The sequence below is a fragment of the Phascolarctos cinereus genome, unplaced genomic scaffold (genome assembly GCF_003287225.1).
Source record: "Phascolarctos cinereus isolate Bilbo 61053 unplaced genomic scaffold, phaCin_HiC Scaffold_2;HRSCAF=192, whole genome shotgun sequence".
NCBI lineage: Eukaryota > Metazoa > Chordata > Mammalia > Diprotodontia > Phascolarctidae > Phascolarctos > Phascolarctos cinereus.
Genome location: NW_027555625.1, coordinates 311338709 through 311361818, shown reverse-complemented (window position 1 = coordinate 311361818; position 23110 = coordinate 311338709). Strand labels below are relative to the sequence as shown.

Below are 23110 nucleotides of genomic sequence, written 5' to 3'. Positions count from 1 at the left end.
GTATATAAATAAGGTGACAGTTCCTCCAGGGTTTACAAGTAGAAAGATTTTTAGAACACTGCCTGTGAGGTGATAAGTCTTTTCTAGATGGGGAAATCAAGGCTTGGGGTTGGTCACGACTCTTCATTTCTTATTCAAATTCTGCTCTGGTTTTGGACCAAATCTTTCATGTTAGTTTGGTTGTTTTGTATCTCACTTTCAGAGAAGGAGCATGAAATATACTTGGTTATTTTTAGCCACCATCTCTGAATTCAAGAATCAGAGGCCATTGTTCTTCACGTAGGCCCTTACTGGGAAGAAAACCATTTCATTTTGGATAAAGATAACTACTAAATGCCTAGAGATATATTTCAGACCATCACTCATGAATTCATTTTTATTAGTGTACAAAACATATTAAGAGTATACAGTTTGAGACAGACACATGGCATGTCCCTGATTGGATGAAGGGAAGAAGAATTTTTTTTTTTAATTGTTAGGAGATAGCAGATGGATTTCTTTCAATGTCATCCTGGCAGCTCCTCAGGAAGCTAACACCAAATATGCCTCCTTGCTTGCAGACTAGAGTTTTATTGTGCATACTTACTGGAGTGTGGAGATGCATACATGGATGTTTTCAAAGGTTCTAGAAATTCCTCACCCCTAGTCCCTCTCAACACCCATAAATTCCACTTTGGAATGTGTCAGGAAGAAAAGAAAGAAGTCAGGAGGTAGATTCTGGGTGGATTTTTTCCAAGGCATCTGATCCTAACAGTCGAGCGAGACAGTTGCAATGTGTAACCTCTACTGCCGGAGAAAGTAAGCCCAACCAAGGCCTCCACCAGACCCAGAAGAGTGGTATCCATGCTTCATGAGCAGCATTTATCTTGGCCTTTCATTTTGTTTTCCTTTGACATCACATTCTTGAAAGAGTCTCAGAGCCTTTTTTTGAAAACTCAGTGGTCAGGATGGGAAGTTCAGAGGGACTGGCTACCATCCCAGGGGCCTAAGTGGGTGTGATTGCTATGATGAATAGTAGCCATCTGGGGGGCTTCAGAAAGGCACAGGGATTCTGAACGCTATTGACTCCCTAGGAACCACGTTGTAATCCAGAAATTCTAGATGAGAGATTCAAAGGACAGAAAGGGAGCTCAAAATTAGAAATCAGAAAACTTTCGGCTAAAGTCACAACTATTTCTTCCATTTATAAACTATATGATTATCTTCAAGTGCCCTTCGCTTCCTGAGCATCAGTTTTCTTGTTTACAAAATGAAAGAGTTAGGATAGATGATTCCTAATGTCCCTTCCAGATCGATGATTTTATTCTTCTGCCTTGAAGGAAGGAGGGGTTAACAGACCATTCTCTGGGAGAGACAAGAGACAGAGGCCATGAGAAATGCCACCTCCTGCCCACTGTGTTGTATTAGGGGCTAAGTACCCAGGTGAGTACTACTGGAGAATCAATAATATAACTTTTTTTTATCAGGTGACAATGATGCTTTGAAATACCAGGTAGAAAATAATTCTTGTGAAGATTTCTATTTTTTTTTAACTCTTTTGGACTAATTATAGTAATTGACTTTCATATACTATGAATTTTTCAAAGAACTTCATGTACTGGGTGTCCCAGAACTCTTAGTACAATTTCATCCTTTCATAATTTAAAATGGCAGTTAGACTTTCATGACTCACAACATTCTCTGGGAGGGAAGTACTACAGGAATTAACATTTCAGTTGGACAGATGAATGTTCCCCATTTGAGCTATGAAGTTAAGTGACTGATCCAGAGTTAAGTACCAGATATGAGATTTGAATCAAGGTAGTACTGACTCCAATGAACTCCAAGTCCAGAATGCTGCCCAGTATTCTAAGTTGGGGGTAGTAGAGAATAGTAGAAATAGCACTGGACTTGTAGCCAAGAAGACCTGGTTCAAATCTTGGATCTGGTCAGATGTGACCATGGGCAAGCTACCCCCAGCTTTGTGGCCTTGGGTTTCCCCATCTGTTAAAAAGTGGTTATTTGAGTAAGTGATTTGGTCCCCTCTAGCCCTTAGTTTCTTCATTTGTAAATTGGGGATAATCATGTGCTTTGTACCTCGTAGGTCTGTTGTGAGGAAAGTGTTTTATAAACCTTTGCACGCCATAATCAAAGCAGTAGATCACAGAAAGCTTTCCCAGAATGATAGCTCATGCTGCTGATCTAGTAGGAACTTGGATGGAAACATAAGATTTAGAGTTGGAGGTGACATTAAAGATCACATAGTTCTTTGCTTTGTTCAGTCATCTCAGAAGTGTCCAACTCTCCATGACCCCATTTGGGATTTTCTTGGCAAAGATATTGGAGTGGTTTAACATTTCTTTCTACAGCTCATTTTACACATGAGGAAACTGAGGCAAACAGGGTTAAGTGACTTACCTAGGGTTGCACAGCTAGTAAGTGTCTGAGGCCAGATTTGAACTCACAAAGATGAGTCTTCCTCACTTCAGGCAAAGTGTTCTATCCACCATGCCATGATCACACAGACCAACCCCCTTGTTTTATAGAGGAAGAAACTGAGGATCAGAATGGTTCTGAGACTTGTCCAAGGTCAAATGGGTAGTAGGTAGCAGTTTCAGACTTCAGCCCCAGGTCTGTGGACCCTAAATTCAGGACTCTTTTCACAACACTGCACTGCCTACAGAGTAGATGCTTCTGGGGTATAAGTACATGATCACTCCCTAGACCCCAAGCTGTTTGAAGGAAGGAATTGTATCTTTCTACTACTTTTGTATCTCCCCCAGAGAGTAGTGCAATACATTGCACATGGTAGATACTTTATAAATGAATGAAAGATGTTGAAGATGGTGTTCTTAATAGAAGGAACACGGCTGAGTCCATAATTTTTTTTTTAATAGAATCATTATCTTGAAATTAAAAGTCCCCATTTCTCTCCTGGAACCAAAATAAGATCCATCTTCAGATTCACAGATGAAAAAGGACCTTAAAGAGCATCTGGTCTAACTCTTTCATTTCACTGCAGTTCTAATGACTTGGTCACTTTTGAGGTAAGATATACTAAAGGAGGTTGTTGCCTCAAGGGATACTGTTTGGTGGTCATGTAGGAAGCTGATCCTCATCCTCCCCCAGTCTTTACTTTTCTTTCCTTACTCTGCTCTGCAATTCCCCCAGGACACTTAAGAACCGACGGCCCCTGTGCCAAAGCTACATCCACCCACTTTACCACAAGCTAGCTTGATGACCAAAAAGTAAAGCCCCCTGTGGCATTTGGCAGGAAGTAGATTAATTTGGCACAACTTGTGACAAACAGACATAAGACGCTGTTCTTGGTGAGGAGGAAGCATGCGGGGGCCATTAAAGTCTGTAAACTATCCAGTTTCATTGACATTATTGTGTGCGATAGTTGGGTCATTCTTCATTTTAAATCTCGACCTTCATTACTTAAGGGAATTATTTTAAAATCTGGAGTGTGATTCAAGGATCTTTGGTCCATTGTTAGTTTCATCCCACGACTTGATTCAGCAATTTTGATCTGTTGAGCTTAATTCTGAATTATAAAATGTGAAAGTCAGATGGCCAAATTCAGTGGTCCGAGGAATTGAAGAAATTGCTCAGCTAAATGTTAAGAATTGTTTTGTTTTGGGTGAGGGCTTAGCTAGGGGGCTCAGATTCAGATCATGTTTGTTTCAAGTTTATAGCACTCACCTATTTACACTACTGTCTTAGGTCTGTTTCTCTTCACCAGGATTTGTTAATCTGACTATACAGTCCTCTGAACAAAGGGACAGAGGGCTACATAATGCGATTTATTTTCCCTCTCCTCAGTTCAGTGCCTTGGCTTAAAAATTCCTAGCCCATAAAGTTGAAGAGTATCCCAGTTTTCCCCTTACTTTTTTCTTTAGAAGTTTCATTATCAACAAATTTAATCCACAAATCTTATTCCATAAAATATTTCCATCCAGACACAATAATAAGATTCATATTTGTGCTTCAGCTATATCTAAGAAATGCTTAGTTATTTGACTAGATCAATTGATATATTCAAACCACAAACTGCTCAAGCCTGATATGGTTTAAATTTTTGAAGTAAGACTTTTCAAAGCACTTGCTTTTAAAAAAAATAACATTTCTTCCATAGTTAGGAAGGAGGGAGGTATGGAGCTCATCAAAGAATCATCCTGATGGGACCCTATCCAATGTAGGAACATCTTTAATATTTCTCCTTCACCCACTCTGGCCAAATGATATTTTAAAACTAAATTAATTTTTAAGAAAAATTTGTCCTTGTTGAGAATTTTTGAAAATTCGGTTTGACTTAGTATGTCAAAGCTAAGAAAATAGACTTATGAATTTCTCAGTTATGGCTAGATCAACAAAGAAGTTAGCCTAAGGGAAGAAGCTACCTAGAACCTATCATACTTAGTAGTTTTAAGCTAACAAGCAAAACAGAATAGGAAAGCAAAACAAAAGAACCCAAATGAGTCAGGTAGCATTGGTAGCTATGGCACATGGGCAGGAGACTTGCAGTAGTATAGGCTCGACAATATTGTTAGATTCTGGAGAAATTTTCTGTTGCAATTAGAGCTTAGAGATCACCTAATCTAACCACCTCATTTTATAGATGAGGAAATTTGAAGCTCAGAGAGATTACCTGACTCATCCAAAGAGGCAGAGCCAGGATTCAAACCAGGTCCTCTGACCTCAAGCTCTATAACTCCTTTTCTTGCACCTCATTACCTCCCAAGTTCCCAGCTGAACTAGAATGGAATCTTGAGCCGAATGTGGTGCACTTTTCCTCTCAAATACTCCCCATTGAAACTAGTACTCTGCATGTATCCAGACTTGAATGGCAACTGGGTTACATTCATCACCCCTCTCATTTGAAAAGCAAATGGGTTTTATGTTTCTCTACCAAAACAAACTTACCTAATTGCTACCTAATCTTAAGTCAGTTTCCAGTAGTTAAGTATCCCTAGATGGGAAAAAAAATTAACCCAGCCATTTTTTGCACCTGATCCATTATCTGCAGCCACTACTCAAAACAGCAAAGAAATGGGTTTCAACTCCAATAAAGGAAGGTGGACTTAAAGTTCTGGTAATTAAAAACTTCCTTATGGGGCAGCTAGGTGGCCCAGTGGATAGAGCACCAGCCTTGGAGTCAGGAGGACCTGAGTTCAAATCTGGCCTCACATACATAACACTCACTAGCTGTGTGACTGTAAGCAAGTCACTTAACCCCAGTTGCCTTCACCAAATAAATAAATAAATAAACAAACAAACAAACAAATAAATAAATAAACTTATTTGATGCCATATGAGGACTGTTTGGGAGAGTGTTATATGTATGGTAACCATGGAAGGTCATTCAAACCGTTCTTCACTCTTCCTCCTCCCTCCTCCTGCTGATTGCTTTGAAAGTTGATGGCTATAACAGTATTAATTTAATATTTCTTTATATTTCCATAAGTAAACAGCTTTGAATTCCTATTCCATAATCACCATCTGTTTTGCATTTTTGAGTTCAGGTGGCTGGATTCAGGAAAGCTCATCACCCTAAATTCAAATCTGCCCTCAGACACTTACCAGCTCTGTGACCCTGGGCAAGTCATTTAACCCTATTTGCCTCAATTTTCTCATCTATAAAATGAGCTGGAGAAGGAAATGGCAAGAAAACCCCTAAAATGGAGTTACTGAGTATTGGATATTATTGAAAAACCATTGAACAACAACTGTTGGAGTTTAGATTTCTTTCACTGGCATTCAAAGTCTTTTAACTTAATTAAATTTAAGGTAACAAATTATTATTAAGTTCTTGTTATGTGAAAGACACAGTTTTAGGGACCAGATATTCAAAGAAATGAAATTAAATGGTCTCTGACTTTACAATCCTATCACATATGTTTTGTGCTTTAAACAGACCCGTTCTTTTCTCCTACCTTCCCCCACTTCAGCCCTAGTGGTCTTCACTTTCATACCTTTATGTTTTTCTCACACTGTTTTCTGTGCCTAGACCTTCTGTAATCCATGGAATTTCTGCTAGCCATTCACAGCCCAACTTCAATGCTTTTGCTCCTTCTGAGAGACTTTTCTCATCCTTGGAATTGTCATGAGCCATTTCTTTTGGATATGCTTTACTGTTTTGTTTTGAAACTTGGTAAGGCATATCTCAAGTAACAGTGAACGTTAGAGTCATCTCCACCTATCTGATCCTATTACTGAACTATACATGACACACAAGCAGGGATTGTGTCTGGACTAAACTCTGTATCTTCCTTGACGTGGAACGCAGAGCCAAGGTAGGCCCTAAATACATGCTTCTGAATGAGCAGATGCAAGTATCCTAATCAAATTGAAGAAGAGCCTGAAACAAATGGGAAGACCTTCAGCACAGCTGTGAAATGGATGAAGGTTATCAGTGCCACTATGCTAAGATAGATAGTGTCATGGAAGCAACAAATATGAGCTTGAACAGACTGAGAAATAGTAGAGGGTAGAAGGTCCTCATGTGCTATAGTCCATAAGGTCATGAAGAGCCAGATAAGGGGGGCAGCCAGGTAGCACAGTGGATAGAGCACTGGCCCTGGATTCAGGAGGACCTGAGTTCAAATTCGGCCTCAGACACATAACACTTATTAGCTGTGTAACCCTGGGCAAGTCACTTAACCCCATTGCCTAGACAAAAAAAAAAAAGTCAGATAAGGCTGAATGACTGAACAACAAACAACAGCTTTCCCACCTCCCCTTTCTGAGCTTTTATCCAGCTTCTTGCTGTCCTCAAGCTGTTGACTGAAGCACAGAGTGAAGGCCTGGGTGGGTATTTCATTGACCTGGGAGTGGGGAGGGAGAAAGTATTTTGGGGTAAGGAGATAGGAGTTCTTTCAATGACACCACTGATGTCCAGCTGTTCAGATGAGAAGCATTTGGGTAGAGTGAAGTGAATGTTGGACTTAGAATCAAGAGACTTGGGTGTGAGTCCTGACTTTGCTACTTCTTACATCTCTATATGATCAGGAGCAAGCTCTGAACCTCCTTTTCCTCATATATAAAATGGGAATAATAACATTCATAGTATCTCAGGGTTTCTATGAGGACAAAATAAGACCTTGAGTATGAAATATCTTCTAAATGTTAAAATACCATGCAAATGGCATCTATCATTATGGCTACTCTCCCTAGTTGGAGTTGTATATCTCTTTCTGCATATAGATCAATACTACTATACAGATCTATATCTATAGCATCCAAACAGTATTTAGAAAACAATTAGTTTATATTTACCTATAGTATCCAGACACTATATATAGCAACTAGTTTATATTTATCTATAGTATCTAAATGCTATATAGCTATGTGATAGATACATATCTCTACATGTGTCTATATAGAGAATATATGTACTATAGATACAGTATATATCTATAGTATAGGAATACTATAGATATATAATAGATATTCATATATAATAAAAAAAATATTTGTATGCTCTTTAAAGGTATGCTCTTTAAAGAAAACACAACTTTGTTGTCCTCTCAGAGACCTCAATGGAAAGTGCTCCTACAGGACTAAAACGTCAATGAATCTTACTCTGTGAGGTTTGATAAATGGGGCTCTCCCAAAGAAAACATATTCCAAAGGCTAGACGCATCAAACTGCAAACTGAGATCAATAGCTGGAAGCATAAATCCTTGTTCAGTAACTGACTAATGATGAGGCCTTTTCTTTGTATTTGTGAAATGGGTGTATTGATATGATGTCAGAGAGTGGTTTGTATAATAACTATGACAAAAGGTGAAAAGAATTGGAACTTAATTGTATCAAAGAATCAGTATGTCTGGGACCAGCATTTACCTAGAAAGTTTTAGCTGTAAAACTAGAAGGCACTTCTAATATGTAGGGTAAGAGAGGAGTACTTCACAGTATACTGAGAAACAAAGCCATTTCCTAGCTCTAATTCTGCTTTAACGAACTGTATGACTTTGAAAAATACACTCTATTGCTCTCCTTCCTTGATGTTTTCCCCTCCAAAGTGGGAACAATTCTGTGATTTTCCCCTTACCCTCTTGTGAAGTAACTGATTTTGGAGGCTTCGACACAAGTCCTCTTTATTTTCACAATGCTTTTGCTTTCCTACCTCTTGCCTCCTTTCTTCCCCACAACAACCCTGACGGGGAAAGAGGGCACATATTGTCACCCCCACTTGGCAGATGAGGAAACCGAGATCCCAAGAAGGAAAGTGGCTAGTTTTACAACTGGCAGCACTCTGAGCAACTTGGGGAAAAAAGGTGCTGCATTCATGAAAAATGTTACTATTTACATAACTAGCAAGGCTGGAAAATTCGTGGTCATTTATTTGAACGTCATTCCTTCCATTCCTAAAATGTAGACACCACTGGTGTGGAAGCTATGGGACAGATGTCTGGCTATATTGATTCCCATTTGAAACTTCAGGACTGACTTAAGGGAATAAGCATTTATTAAGTGCCTACTATGTGCCAAGCGCTGTGTGCCTAATCTGAATCTTAAGAGAGACTTTTTATTAGATAACTCTGAGCACCATAGACTCCCCTGTTCATTGAAAGATTGGGTTGGAGTGAATGTTAGTAAGTGAAGATGGATATCCAGGAGGGAGAGATTATCAAAATATCATGTATAGAATAAGAGTCCCATGTTAACTCTGTGTGTGTGTGTGTGTGTGTATGTGTGTGTGTGTGTGAGAGAGAGAGAGATAGTGAGAGACAGACACAGACACAGAGAGACCCAGAGACACAGACATAGAAATAGAGAAAGAGACAGAAACAGAGAGACAGAGAGATAGAGACAGAAAGAGACAGCGAGAGGCAGAGACAGAGAGAGACAGAGAGACAGAAAAAGAGAGGAGACAGAATCAGAGACACAGAGGGAGAGACAGAGACAATAATATAGAGACAAAGAAACAGCTGGATGGAGACAGAGATAGCTAGAGACAGAAATGCAGAGACACAGAGAGTTGGAGACAAACAGAGAGGCAGAGACAGAAATAGAGAGCTAGAGAAAGACAAAGAAAGAGAAACTGCATACACATTAGTCAGGAAATGAATTCACTTCAGAAGGTCTGAAGATTTCAACTTTCTGGAAGTAGCAACTTATGAACAAGATAAGTAACCCCTAGGTAGGATAGTTCTGCTTATGTTGCACCTGACGTCCACAGAGAAATCTATCCTGATGTATGAAATATTAGAGTGTTAAAATAGGAAATTACATTAGAATATAGAGCATATAATATTAGAACTAAAAGTGACTTTAGAAGATAGAATTCTGGAAGTATGATGGACATTCAAACATACAAGGTTAGAGTATAGCACATTACCATAGAAAGGCCCTCAGCACATAGAATACCTGAGCGATCATGAGATCATGTGGCTCATTTTACAGAGGAGGACCCTGAGACTCAGAGAGGGTGATTTGCATACAGCTAAGGAGTGGTAGAGTTGGGAACAAAACCTAGATCTCCTGACTCTCAGTCCAGGCTTCTTTGCACTTTCTTGTTACTTCTGAGAGAGAGATTATTTTGTGCTAAGCATTTCATACCACTACAAAGCAATATCCAAATATTTGTTTGGAATCCTTTGGGAGAAGAAAACAAATCAGAAACAGAAGACCGCATCAGCAAAGGAAACAGCTATTGGGTAGAGAATCTGTCCTGTCCCCAAGCCAGAAGTGCTGATGGAAGAAAGTGAGCTAGTAAATAAATTATCTCTGTGATAAAAAGCAAAAATAAAAAAAAATAGCGATTTTGTGTCAGACTTCTGGTGTTCCAGAATCCCATTGCTCATAATGGCTTGATCCACATTCATAGCTTATGTCTCCCCTTCTCTGAAAATGCAGAATGCATGTCAGTCTTCATAAAGTGAATTCTTCAATTAGTGCAGTTCCCATAAAGAGACAAGCACCAACTAAATGGGCTTTTATGCCAAATTGTGCTGGAAAAATCACCCATCACGCCTTAAACCCTGGGAGAGTTTGAAATGGTAAAATGCTTGACCTCTCCACACTTCCCAAAGGCATCGACTAGGCCTACCCTTTTGTAAACTTCCCCTCAGGAAAAGTCCTGTGCCAGGCTTTTCTGTGTGTAAAGCTGGTTAGCTCCTGGGCAGATGTCAATGATTTCAGTTTGGCCTCTGATGAGTTTCCAAATAGGGGCCCAGGCACGGTTGGGCCAGCAGGTCTTTTAATAATCTCAGCAGTGAATAGGAGCTAATGGTGGCAATAAAATGTGAGTTTCTAGTCGGAGCTCTACATTTCCAAAGCAAATCATCCGTAGCCCTCCTTGCTGTGTATCCTTCCTGGCTGGTGGCAGTGTTCTGTAACAGACAGAGTCAGTCAGGTGAGGCCTCAGTTCGAATCCTTCCTTTGAAACTTATTAGTAGTGTGGCCATGAGTGAGTGAGTTAACCCCCTTGGGCCTCAATTTCCTCATCCATAAAATGAGGATGTCTTAGGTAGATCTCTAAGATTATAAACTACAGAGGAGGTAATAATTTGCATTGGTAGTAAGAGTCCCCACTTATCTTTTCTACAGCAATGAAATCATATCCCCACCATGAGGACAAAAAATTTCATGCATTACTTACTGTTTTTACATTGCCAATGTGAATCTATATTGTTCAACCAAAGCACCTGACCTCACTCTGGACCTGATGGGCCTCAGCTTGAATCATTCCTAGGATGAAATAACCTACCCCAGGGTAGTGCTTTGGAGAGGCACTTGCTGACGGGCAGTGACTGAGGACAGTCAGAGACAAAAGCCACCTAGGGAAGGAACAGAAAAAGGAGATGGCTCTCCACTCCCATGCACCTACATTGTAAACTCCTGAGGGAAAGGACATTTCTATTTGTCATCCTTGTATCACAGACAGGGCCTTGCACATGTTCAGTTCATAATAAATGTTTGTTGATTGAACTGGAATTCACCCCTTTCCACCTTTGGCTTGTGGACTTTCTATGCTTTCAAGCCCAACTAAAATATGTCTCCTCTCTACTTTGGGGGAGTCTTCCCTTTTCCCACCTGTTTGTAAGAAAGTTCCCCTTTGGATATCACATCATGCTCATGTTTCAATTTTAACTGAACTAGTGCTAAAAGACAAGGAGGGATAAAAGAGCCCTGAAGCTAAGATATATTTATACACCAGTACATCAAGAATCCCTATTCCTTGGTGTGAACATTCTTTCCATTGCCACAGAACACAACCCCTTTGGGACTTCGCGTATGGTCTTTAAGAGTTACTGTGGCTGAAATATCTATCAGCCTGTGGCCAGCCTAATGATCAACCTTTCCATACTTAGCTAGACTTTACCTTGGACAACAGATGCACCGTCTGTTACAAGGCCCATATTTGAGCTTCGTGGAAAGATTGCTAGACTTGTAGTGACAAGACCAGATTTGAAGCCTGCCTCATTTACTTCAATCATTCCAAACAATCAAATAATTGAAAAAAAACCCCATGTATGACATGCCTATCACATGGCAGGCACTGAGCTAAGTATTGTGCTACAAAGACAAAATTTAAAAAGTACCTGTCCTCAAGGAGCATCCATTCTATCAGAGTTGGAGGAAGGGAGGAGACATGTACACCTATGTGTTTACACAATATTGATACAGGATGATTTTGGTGGTGAGAATACATGTAAGCTGATGTTAGTGGGAAGGACACAAATGGTGGGTGGGATCAGGAAGAGTTCCGTGTAGAAGGTAACTCTAGCTCTTGAACTAGATTTTGAAGAAAGCTAAGTTTGGCAAGATGTTGAGGCAAGGAGAGATGGGTTCTGGGTGAATGGGATAGCCAGTATAAAAGAACAGGGATGGGAAATGGAGTGACATGAACAAGGAATAGAAAAAAGACCAATTTGACCAGACCATCGAAAGACTATGAACAGATAATATGGACTCTCTGAGCCTCAGTTTTCTCATCTGTAAAATGGTGAAAATTATACTTAGACTATTTACCTCATAGGGTGTTTGTGAGGAAAGTTTGAAAACATTAAAGGAATACGTAAGTATAAGCTATGATTTTTAGCTTGATAGAATCTGACAAAGCTTGTAATCTAGTGGCATATATTTAGAAAACTCAATCCCTTCTATGATATAATGAAGCAACAGACTAGCTAACATGAAGCAACAGACTAGCTAACCAGAAGAATTAATGTAGAGGGTATATAATCATAGGACCATGAAATGTCACAGCTAGATGGATACTCAGAGATCCTCCAGTTGGGAGGTCCCCTTTTGTGGATAAATTAAGTCCCCCAGATATAAAATAACTTGTTCAAGTTCACATAAGCAAAGAGAATGGATCTCTGGACCTAGAGAAAGAAAGAACTGAGTTCAAATTTGACCCTAGACACTGGCTAGCTGTGAGACCTTAGGTAAGTCACTTAACCTCTTTTTTTGCCTTAGTTTCCTTATGTATACCATGGGAGTAATAATAGTACCTCCCTCCCAGGGTTGTTGTGAGGATCACTTGAGATAATATTTGTAAAGTGCTTAGCACAGTGCCAGGCACATGGGAGGTGCTTAGTAAAGGCTTGTTCTCTTCCTTCCACCCCTACACAAAAAGAGTTAGTAGCAGGTCAGGAATTCAGGTCTCCCACTTCTCTACCCAGTGCTGTTTTCATTGCGTCATGTCACTAATTAGCTGTGTGAACTTGGGGAAGTCATTTCATGTCTGTGGACCAAAGTTCTCCATCTTTAAATGAAGAGTTTGTACTAGGTCTTCTCACTTTTATGGTGGTAGCTATTTGGGCCTCTACTGCTGGGATGTTACATCACTCACATTCTAGACTGCACTTTGACTTGATGCCCATTATTAACAACAACACACGCTATTTCTACAAGTCTTTGTGGTTTATAAAGTGCTTTCCCTACTGCAAGTCATGAAGTAGGTAGCACAAGTGTTATCTTTCCTTTTTACAGATGAGGAAACAAGCTCAGAGAAGTTAGGTAGCTTACTTGTGGTGGTCACACAGCTACTAAAGATTGGAATTGGGGTTTGAACCTAGGTCTCTTAACTCCTGGGTCGATACCTTCCCCACCACATCATTCATAGTCACTATAACATGATTGTATTTGAATAAAAGGATTGAGGGGAGTACAATTTGCCCCAGCCTCCTACCCTCCATGGGACAGTCCTGTTGTTGCCATTTTCTGTTTTCCTGAGAGTCCTGTCAGGGATAGGAGCTTCACACTGCCCCAGAGAATGAATGAGTACTTATTCTCAATCATCCCCAAAGGCTTTTGCTGTTCTCGCTAGGTGATGACTTCCTGCCTGCCTGTATAATCTACCTGTGCCAGCTTTTCAGCTGCCTGTGGTTATTCAGACAGCATCAAATCCCTGGCCAGACATCCTCTGTCCTTGGTACTGGCTTTCCAATAATCACCAGGAGGGCCTGCTTTGCTTGCCCCATTGGCACCATGGAGAACAAGGACTGTTCCTTGAAGTCAGTCTCCTGAGACACTTTCCTATCCCACTGCCTGCTTTGGTCTCCTGCTGGTTATTATGACATCACCCCACACTGCTGTGAGCACAAAGAGAGTGAAGCAGGAACCTGTCCTTCAGTTCTCTGCTTTATGAACAAACACTAGGGCAGAAGGCGAGAGCTGGAAAATGCCGTTAGCAGCTTCCCCAGACTAAAAACTGTTTTTCTGAAGAAAAAAAAAATTACCAATCATGCCAGCTGTGGAATCTCTGTCTGTCTTTCTCTGTCTCTGCCTCTCTGTCTCTGTCCCTCTGTCTCTATCTGTCTTTCTCTGTCTCTCTGTCTCCCTCTGTCTCTATCACTCTCTATCTCTCTGTCATTTCTTTCTGTCTCTGCCCCTGTCTTTCTCTCTCTCTTCTCTCTGTCTCTGTCTTTCTCTGTCTCTCTGTCTTTCTCTGTCTCCATCTCTCTCTCTCTCTCTCTCTCTCTCTCTCTCTCTTGGTTGGAGGATGGAACAAGCAAAGATCTTGAAATAAAGACTCTAATGGCTGACCTCTACCAACTTCATGGTTGGAGAGCAGCTTTGATGTAAGCACATGCATTTATTGTCGAGTGCAATGGGAGACTTAAACACAGAGACAATGCTCCTTAAGTGGCTGGTGTCTTCAGCTATTCCTTTGAAATAGAAATATTCCTGCTGATGAAACAATCTGCCCCTACATAATGAAGTAAAACACATTTTTAAATGAGAATCTACAAATGAAAAATTAATAAACAAACACATCTAATGGTAAAGCTCAAACTTCAGGGATGCTAACTAAAATTATGTCATTTGCATTTTTATGTGCATTTACTTTTCTATCACATGCTGTTGTTGTTCAGTTATTTCAATCATGTCTGACTCTTCATGACCCCATTTGAGATTTTCTTGGTAAAGACACTGGAGTGGTTTGCCATTTCCTTTTCCAGCTCATTTTACAGGTGAGGAAACTAAGGCAAGGAGGTTTAAGCAACTTGTCCAAGGTCACACAGCTAATAGCATCTGAGGCCAAATTTGACCTCAGGAAGATGAGTCTTCCTGATTCCAGGCCCAGTGCCTAGTCAGGGCCATCTTCTCATCTTCACAAAATCCCTATGAGCTAAATTCTTTTCTCTTCTCCAGTGGTACTTATCTGCTCTTTTCTACTCTACTTTACTAGCCAAGTGACCCCACACAGTCACTTTACTTCTGTGGGCTTCAGTCTATTCATCCACAAAATTGACTGGATGAATTAGATAATTTCATACATAGTTATTTATAGGATATAGGGTTGGAAAGACTTGAGGGATCTCCTAATCTAGTCCTATCCACTTTATAGGTGAGGAATTGAGTCATAAAGAGGTTAAATGACCTGTCTAAAATCAGAAAGGTAGTGAGTCGAAGAGTCAGGATATTGTTTGATAATTTTCAGAAGCAACTTCAAATCAAGATTATCTTTACCTTGGACATATTATTCAGATACTTATCTAGTATAGGGGCTCTTAAATGTGTCTTATGTACTTTTAAACGTATTTTTATAACTATTTCAATATAATTGGTTTCCTTTTGTGATCCTAGGTTTTTTTTATTTTATGCATTTAAAGATTTTCTGAGAAAATTTTAGCTATCATCAGTCTGCCAAAATTTGGGTCTATAGCACACACACACAAAAATAAGAACTCTTGATCTAATGGATATTTCTTTATTATCCCTCAGCTATAGATTTGCCTGTACAGTCTCAGTGCATATGAAATCCTCATCAGTAAAACAAGGGAGTTAAACTCAGAGATTTCTAAAGAGCTTTATATACATTTCCTATAATTCTTCAAACTTGTGGATAAAGTCACAGAGAGACTTAACTGGATCCAACACTCCTTTGTTTTTCCTTGTCCTGACTGTAGCTGATATAGAAAGCTTTCCTCATGGTTTGCTCAGATGCGAAGGCCCTTTGTGGATAGGGAGGCCCAGATAAATGTACACCTGTCTCTATGAGAAAGGCTCTCAGAGGAAACCTGATCGGGGATGTGTTGCAGGCGAGGGCCAGGTGGGTGTCTCTCTTGCCAAGTTCTTAACATACGTGTAATGTGCCATGATGTGCTGCAGGATCTGATGGTGTCTTCTGGGATAAAACTTTAATGAAATTTCAGGGATTGTAGGAGATTAAAAGCTCTTTTGTTATGAATACTGATGTGTAGGGCAAACATCTGCCCAGTTCGGAGGCCATATAGATGATGGATTTCCCAAGCATGTTCAAGGATGCTGCTCTCAGCTGTAATTTATGTACAGCCCCTGTTGAAGGCATATTTCTGTTATGGCTGTACATTAGCTGGTGTCCATGGTTTTCCTTGATGTTTACATGGAAGCTTAGTGTAAACCAAATCTGCCTAACCAGATGTGGAAGTAGGAGATGAAGAATAGATCCTCTGATCTGCTCAGCAGGTCTCCATATAGTAGAGCTTATGTGAATACAGAAAGGTCTCCCGGGAAGTAAGGTCAGGCCAATCAGAGGAAAGAAAAGAACTAAGGGAACTTCCTAGAGCATTGTTCCCCTACCTGGGGAGTACATTGTACCGAACAAGGCACTTGCTAAATGTTTGTTAAAATAAATTGTCAATGATTCACCTGTTATCAGGGTCTTTTTAATTAGCAATAAAATAATAGGATTTTAGAATATATCTTCGAGGTCTCCCCTCTCTCTTATTATAGGAATCCTCTCTATGGCTTCCTTGCCGTGTGACCTTCGAGTCTCTGCTTGGACACTTCCAGTGTCAGAAAGTTCATACCATGCAATGAAACCATTCTATTTGGAGAACTCTCAATGATAGGGAGTCTTTCCTTTCATCCATGAGCAAATTGTGCGATTTGGGGCAAGTAACCCCATCACTAGCTCTGCCTTTGGGGATATTTAAGGTTGTATCTAGTTTAACATTCTATGCTTCTTCTGGGGCAAGGATTCTTCACTTTTTTTTTTTTAAAGCTGAGGACCCTTTTGGCAGTCTGGTGAAACCTACAGCCCTCTTCTCAGAAAATTGTTTTTAAATGTATAAAAGAAAATACATGAGATTACAAAGGAAACAAAAGATTAACAAAAAATAAAGATATCATTTTTTGCCTACAACGTTTATAGCTCCTCCCCCTCCCCAATCCTTTATTTTAAGAACCCTCAGTTTAGATGAAAGATTTTCTGGATAGGAAGTTAGGAGTAAGGCCACCCTATAGCTTGAGGACAATGCTTTTCCAGGTGGGTGAAAGGTAATAAAAGCTGCCGTAAAGACATGTTTGTGAGAGGGATGTCTTGTTTCCCATGAGCCTAGAACATCATGTGTGGTTTGGGGCATATAAAGGGCTACCCAGCCTGCTTAAAAGTAACACAACTCAGAACTTGTGAATTAGAAAAAAATGTCAAGATTCTGAACCCAGTATCTGAGAGGCAGCAAGCTGTAGCAGAACAGAATGCTGACCTTAATTAGGAGGGCAGGGTTCAAATCCTTGTTCTGGTACTGAGTGACTCTGGTAAGTTATTTAATCACAAAAAGCCTCAGTGTTCTCACTTAGCTCATGGGGTTGTTGTAAGGAGCAAGATGAGATCAAGTTTGTGAAGGGGTCTGCAAACTTTGAAGTGCTCCAGAAACATCAGCTATTATTATTATTATTATTATTATTATTGACTTATAATGAATTCACCTTTTTAAGGCTCCACTCACAAGTAAATCAAATATATAATAATATTAATAATATATTCATAGATTGTTGTTAATAGTTTTAGGGATATCTTGGGCAGTTAGTTGATGCAGTAGATAGAGCCTTGGGCCTGAAATCAGGAAGACTTGAGTTCAAATCCAGCCTCAGACATTTGTAGTGGGCAAGTCACTTAACTCTGTTTGCCTCTGTTTCCTTATCTGTAAAATGAGTTAGAGAAGGAAATGGCAAACCACTCCAGTATCTTTGCCAGGAAGATCCCAAATGAAGTCATGAAGAGTAGGACATGACTGAAATCGACTGAACAAAAACAACAACGAAGGGATATTTTTTTTAACATCATCTTCATTTGCAATCATATCTCCCTTGTATCTCTGAAAGACCAGCCCTTGTAACAAAAAATGTCTTGTAATGAGCCTATCAAATCCTTTCTATAAACCTCTTAGGTAGGTAGGGAAAATATTTTCCCTGTTGTGTTGGTGAGGAAATTGAGGATCAGAGATATGAGAAATAATTTTCATTTGCATGAGGGTTAAAGAAGGGATTTAATTTTATGCAGAATGGCACAGTAAGGGAGAATTCTTTTGGCTTTCTGCCTGATACGTTGGTTAAGAAGAAATTGAAAATGAGAAGAAACATAATGAATATTGCTTTGATGATAAATAGGTTTATAAGGAGGATTCCTGCCCCTCACCCAACCCTTCCCCTTTCCCAATAACTGGTGTTAGAATCATCCAGTGGATAAACATACTTTTCCCTCAAGAGAAAGAATTGCCTTCATAATGTCCCCTTTCTCTGGAAAGGCCCCTTCAATCCTGAACAATGTGACTACAGCTCCTTCAACTCTAATCCCCGTGGCTCCCCTCCTCCTCCCCAGCCCCCTGGAAGAGGTGAGCTCCTTTACTCTTTGGGGGTTTTCACTGTCTGGAAAGCAGCCCAAAAGCTAACTTTTCCCACATGTGGAGGGTGTTTAAGTTGGCTGGGGAATGGATTGAAGGGGATTCCCTGGAATGGCTGGTGAGCTGTCTGAAAGGGAGTGAGCTGGGAGTAGGTAGCTGGGTAGGTAGATGGTGGTCAGCTCTATTAGAACCTGTCCAATTCAGCTGTAGCTATTAGAGGCTTGGTTCTGAAATGAGGTCCTTTCCTTTTCATCCTGGCCTCTCTCTTGCCTGAGACTGAGGAATCCATTAACTACTTTTTGTTTAACAAACAAACAAACAAACAAAAAACATTTTTCAAATTAATTCCTTGGTAGTTTCAGAGAAGACACAAGAGTATTTGATTTTTTTCCATCCTGGCCTCTTGTGAGTGAGAAATCTTTAAAATATATTCAACCTGGTGCTTGCTTTACAGCATTGAAACTCAGCACTGACCTAACTGTACCAGCCAATTTCATTGTCAGGTCTCCGACTTGAAATTTGAACTTTCCCCATCTCCAGATTGAGTTGGACCAACTTGACCTGACCTTCCACAAACAGCAGTATAAGGTGATATTCTGTGAGAGTACTAAGATCCAGTCCTTATCTAGTAGCCCTCTGTCCCTGAGCCAATCCTACTGCATTGCCTCTGGAACACCAGATACCACTGTTTGCAATTCTAGATGAGTTCAGAATGGCTAAAGGGAAACTCCTGAATCTCATTCTTCTTTAATAACCTGTGACCTTGGGTAAGACACTTAATCTTGTTGAGCCTCAGTTTACTCATCTGTCAAGTGGCAATAATAATGTATATACCACCTATCTCATACTTTTTTTGGTGAGGAAGATTCTATATAAAATTTATGGCACTATATATATGTGAAATCTATCCTATTCTTACTTATTCCTGGATGTGGGATTTCCTCAGCATAGGGAGCTCCTGAAGAACAGTGAGGAACTTCTCCCGTCTGGGCAGATCAAGATTTTCTCTGAAACTTACAGTCTTAAAAGATTTACCTGGAGAATTGAGATGCTAAGTAAGCTGTACTGCAGGGTCACCCGGCCAGTACATGCCAGAGATGAGACCTGAACCCAAGTCTTTGTGATTTCCAGGACAGCTACACCAAGCTGCCTTTTGATCATAATTATTACTCACCTTGGCTTTGAGGCTTGTATTCATAACCAATATCTATATAGTGCTTTAAGTTTACAAAACTTCTCACATACGGTGTCTTATCTGACCTCACAATTGTCCTTAGGTAGGTACTTCCTCAGGGCAAGCATGTGACATTGCCATTAGTGTGCCAAATTTACTCACTGATAATTTTTATTTTCCTTTAAAAAAAGTTGTCCCAAACTAGGTAAACAACAGAGAAAGACTTCCTTGGAGGAACAGTGGAAAGACTTGGGGTTAAAGGATTTGGGTTTGAAACTTGACTCTGCTACTTATTCTTTCCGTGACCTTGGGCAAACCATGTAACTTACCTAGGCCTCAGTTTCCTTAACTGTAGAATGAGGATTAAAGTTTTTCCAACATTAAAACCAATGATCCCATCAAATTCTATGTTGGACATTTACTAGGTGGGTGAGCATGGGCACGTCACTTGCTTCTCAGTGCCTCAGTTTACTTATTTGTCAAATGGATATAATCATAATGCTTGCTACTTCACAGGGTTGCTATGAGGAACCTTAGAATGCTATACAATATGAGTAGTTATTGTTATTGGTATTTGGCATGTACTTTGAGTAATAAAAATAAAATTTTACAAAGGGTTTTTAGAATTCATATTATATTTTTCATCTGTCTGTTATTTCCTTTGACCCTCCAGATATCACCGTGGACAAGCAGCATGGTGTTGTGGAAAGGAAGCAGAGGACTTGGCTCCATCCTGGTTTGAATCCTGGCTCTTTTGCTTACTAATATGTGTGACCTTGGCTAAGTCTCTTCCCCTCCTTTGGACCTCAGTTTCCTTATTTATAAAATTAAGGAGTGTGGCTGGGTGATCTCTATGGTCTCTTGTAGTTGTAAATCTTATGATCCTAAATAAGAAAGCAATGATCTTATCACCATTTTTCAGTTCAGGAAACTGAGGCATGGACAGATGAAATGAATTGCTAAAGTCTAAGCAGGTACTTTGGGACAGTGTCAAGAGTGGAACCAGGTCTCCTGACTGCATTTAGGACTGTCACCTTAGAAAGTGGCCCATATATGACTATCACAAACTGAATGGGCATTTGTGAGGTTTCCTTTGGGAAGAGCAGTGGAATCTTTTCCTCCCCTGATAGCTAAGGTGGCCCCAGGCTATCAAATCACACTTTGCAGTTGGTATGTGGACAGCATCCTCAAGCCCCAGGACTAGCAGCTGTTTCATTTTATTGGTTACATACTAGGTCTGTTGTCTTTTTTCCCCATAGAAGAAAACATTGCCATTGATAAGGTAATATTGTGTATCTGGGATTAAGAACCTGGTCTTGAATAGTCTATTTCCTGAGGTTTAAATTAATGAGGAAATGATCTAATGGATGAATAGTAAGTTACTGAGAAGAATGAATCATGTGGGGCCAAGTGTAGATGCATGTCTCTTTGTACCCCTTCTGACTCATGGTAACCTGAAGGATTATTTCAGATCAAGTTTCAGTAAGACTATGGGCATATAGAATACAAGCAGAAGGCCAGGCTTCAATAACTAGACAATGTATTCAGATATTACAGAAAGCAAAGAGCTTTTTTTTTTTAGACAAGCTTTATAGCTGACCATTGCTATATTCATCAGCCTTTTATCCTGACCCAACTCACCATTGAAGAAATCACTAGGTATCCTATTAATGTATGCCCTGAAGCCAAGAAAACTCGACACACAAAACAACCATGTAAGACACTTCACTCCATTCTCAAAAGCTGGGGGGGGGACCCCCACAATAAAATAGTTTTCAAAGGGACTCAGATGGCAAAGGATGCCAACGTACTTTCCACTAATTTATTCAGCCCTCCAAAGCCTGGGCAAGTCCCCAAACGCTACCCAGTCAAACTACAGAGTTCCAAACAGGACCTAACTAATTGCCTGGATAAGCTAAAAGCTGTCTTCTGCAAGCAGTTTTTATTCACCCAGTGCATATGGTGAAACTCCATAAAAGAAAAAAAAAAGGAAAAAAAAGACAGAGAGACATTCATTTTACCTCAGGGCTCTCTGCCTGGGTCTCACATACAATATAATGCTTTCCCAGTGAACTAGCAAGGACTATCCCATTTAGTAAATGTCCTTCTGGATTGAATATCTTTACAAGGAAAGAAAACAAGCCAGAGTGTTCCCAGAAGCAGGAGCTCAGCATCAGAGCCCACAAAGTGGTAACTAAAAAAAAAAATGCTGTTAAGGCAGTAAAGTCTTGAAGTTGAAGTCAGCTGTTTAAACAAACCCTTGTGCCACTACCACCTTTTCCAAGACCTCTGCCAGCCCGGTACCATTCATGTCCAGCACACACACAGACACAGATCCACTTAGGTCCAGCCCATAGAGCTGTAAACCCTCAAAAAACAGACAAGGTAAAAGAAAGGGCATGGCAAGGAGATAGGGGTAAAAAAGGGGATGGAGGATAGAACACAAGAAATACCATTTCCTTTTGACTTTTGGGTTGATAGAAAATGTGGGCAAACTTTGAAGAAGTAAAAGTTCTTGTTAGCAGCTCACAAGCAGACTTAAGAATCTCCTTTTGGGTTTTAGCCACAATTTGGAGAGAAGTGGGAATCCCATAGGAGGGAAAGAAAAGGTGAGAAGTTTGAGGTAAGAGATAAGCAGTAGGATTATATGAGCAATAGAAGCCCTGAACTCAAATGCATTACACATTAGCCAGGTTTATTGGAAATATCTACAGTAGCATCATTTAATCAAGACTTAATGAGTCAGAGAATTCATTATATTCACTTATCCACACTGCGTTTTATAATTGTTTCTGTCTCTAGCTGCAACAAAGTTTCAACAGTCATTCATTGCCTAGATCTGTCATTCTCTGCTTCATTCATTCATTTCTTTCTTCCTTCTTCCCTTTCTGAAAAGTGCTAAAGCAATGATGCTTTCCTCATATATGGGACTTAGGGAAATTACCAAGAAAAAAAACCCTATCAAACATCACTCTCACAATTTCCATTAAAAAGGGCACCCAGAAAACAATTATTATAGTTAAGACATAATTCTATAGAAACTTTTAAAAAAGTTCACTAAAGATACATTCAAACTCATTGAACCAAATGCATATACACACATATATACACGTGATATTTTGATAATAATGATGGAATGAGCTTACCTTCCAGACTTGAATATAAGCTAGATCGTACAGTGAACGGCCTCATTAAATAAATAAAGTTAGCAAGTGGTCTCCCACCTTCTTGCTCTCCTCTTGTCAAAACTGAGTAAAGTTTTCTTTATACTCTGAGATCTGTGTGTGTGTGAGTGTGAGCGTGTGTGTGCAAGAGAGGTTTGACAGCAGGGGAGGCTGTGGCCAATGCAGCAGCTTTTGCTGGGTTTATATAGCAGTCCTGATCCCTGGCTCATTCCCCTGTAATGGGATGCCTTCAGGCAGCCTTTTCTACTTTTCAGTTGGTGAATTAAAGGAGCAGCCTCCCAGTGGAGCAGCGAGTAAGGTTAGCTCATGGAAGACACACTCGCTCCCATGCAGGCTGCCAGAAACGAAACTCTATTTGCATACAATTTATGGCTAAAGAAGGAAATCCCCCCTCGCATTTGGTTCCCCTCCCCCAAACCATGTACCAGCGTCAGGAAAATGATTCAGTGAATAACTGCATAATTGGAATCTCTGGTAGGATTGTTTTTTTTTTTGAATGAAGTTCTCTATTTGGGAATTAGAAAGTTAGAGATAGGCAAGCTTTGTTGCTGCTAGTCAAACACATTTCTAAGTATTGCTCGGTCTCATGAAGGAGTAACACTTCGAGCTCGGGCTGGCATTTATTCAGTGAGAAATGAAGACAGGGATGGAGCTCTTTGAAGATGGCAGAGTCCTAGAAAAGAGGGCATAAAATATATGTACAG

General features: G+C 40.0%; 1 protein-coding gene across 1 annotated transcript in view; it reads right to left on the bottom strand.

The window, feature by feature from the left end:
* The window catches only part of TNC (tenascin C), a 114666-nt gene extending 91950 nt beyond the window's left edge, over positions 1-22716 (bottom strand). The window contains 1 exon segment of the mRNA XM_078150181.1: positions 22368-22716. The gene's annotated coding sequence lies outside the window, so the exon portion shown is untranslated.
* Positions 22717-23110: the final 394 nt, after the last annotated feature.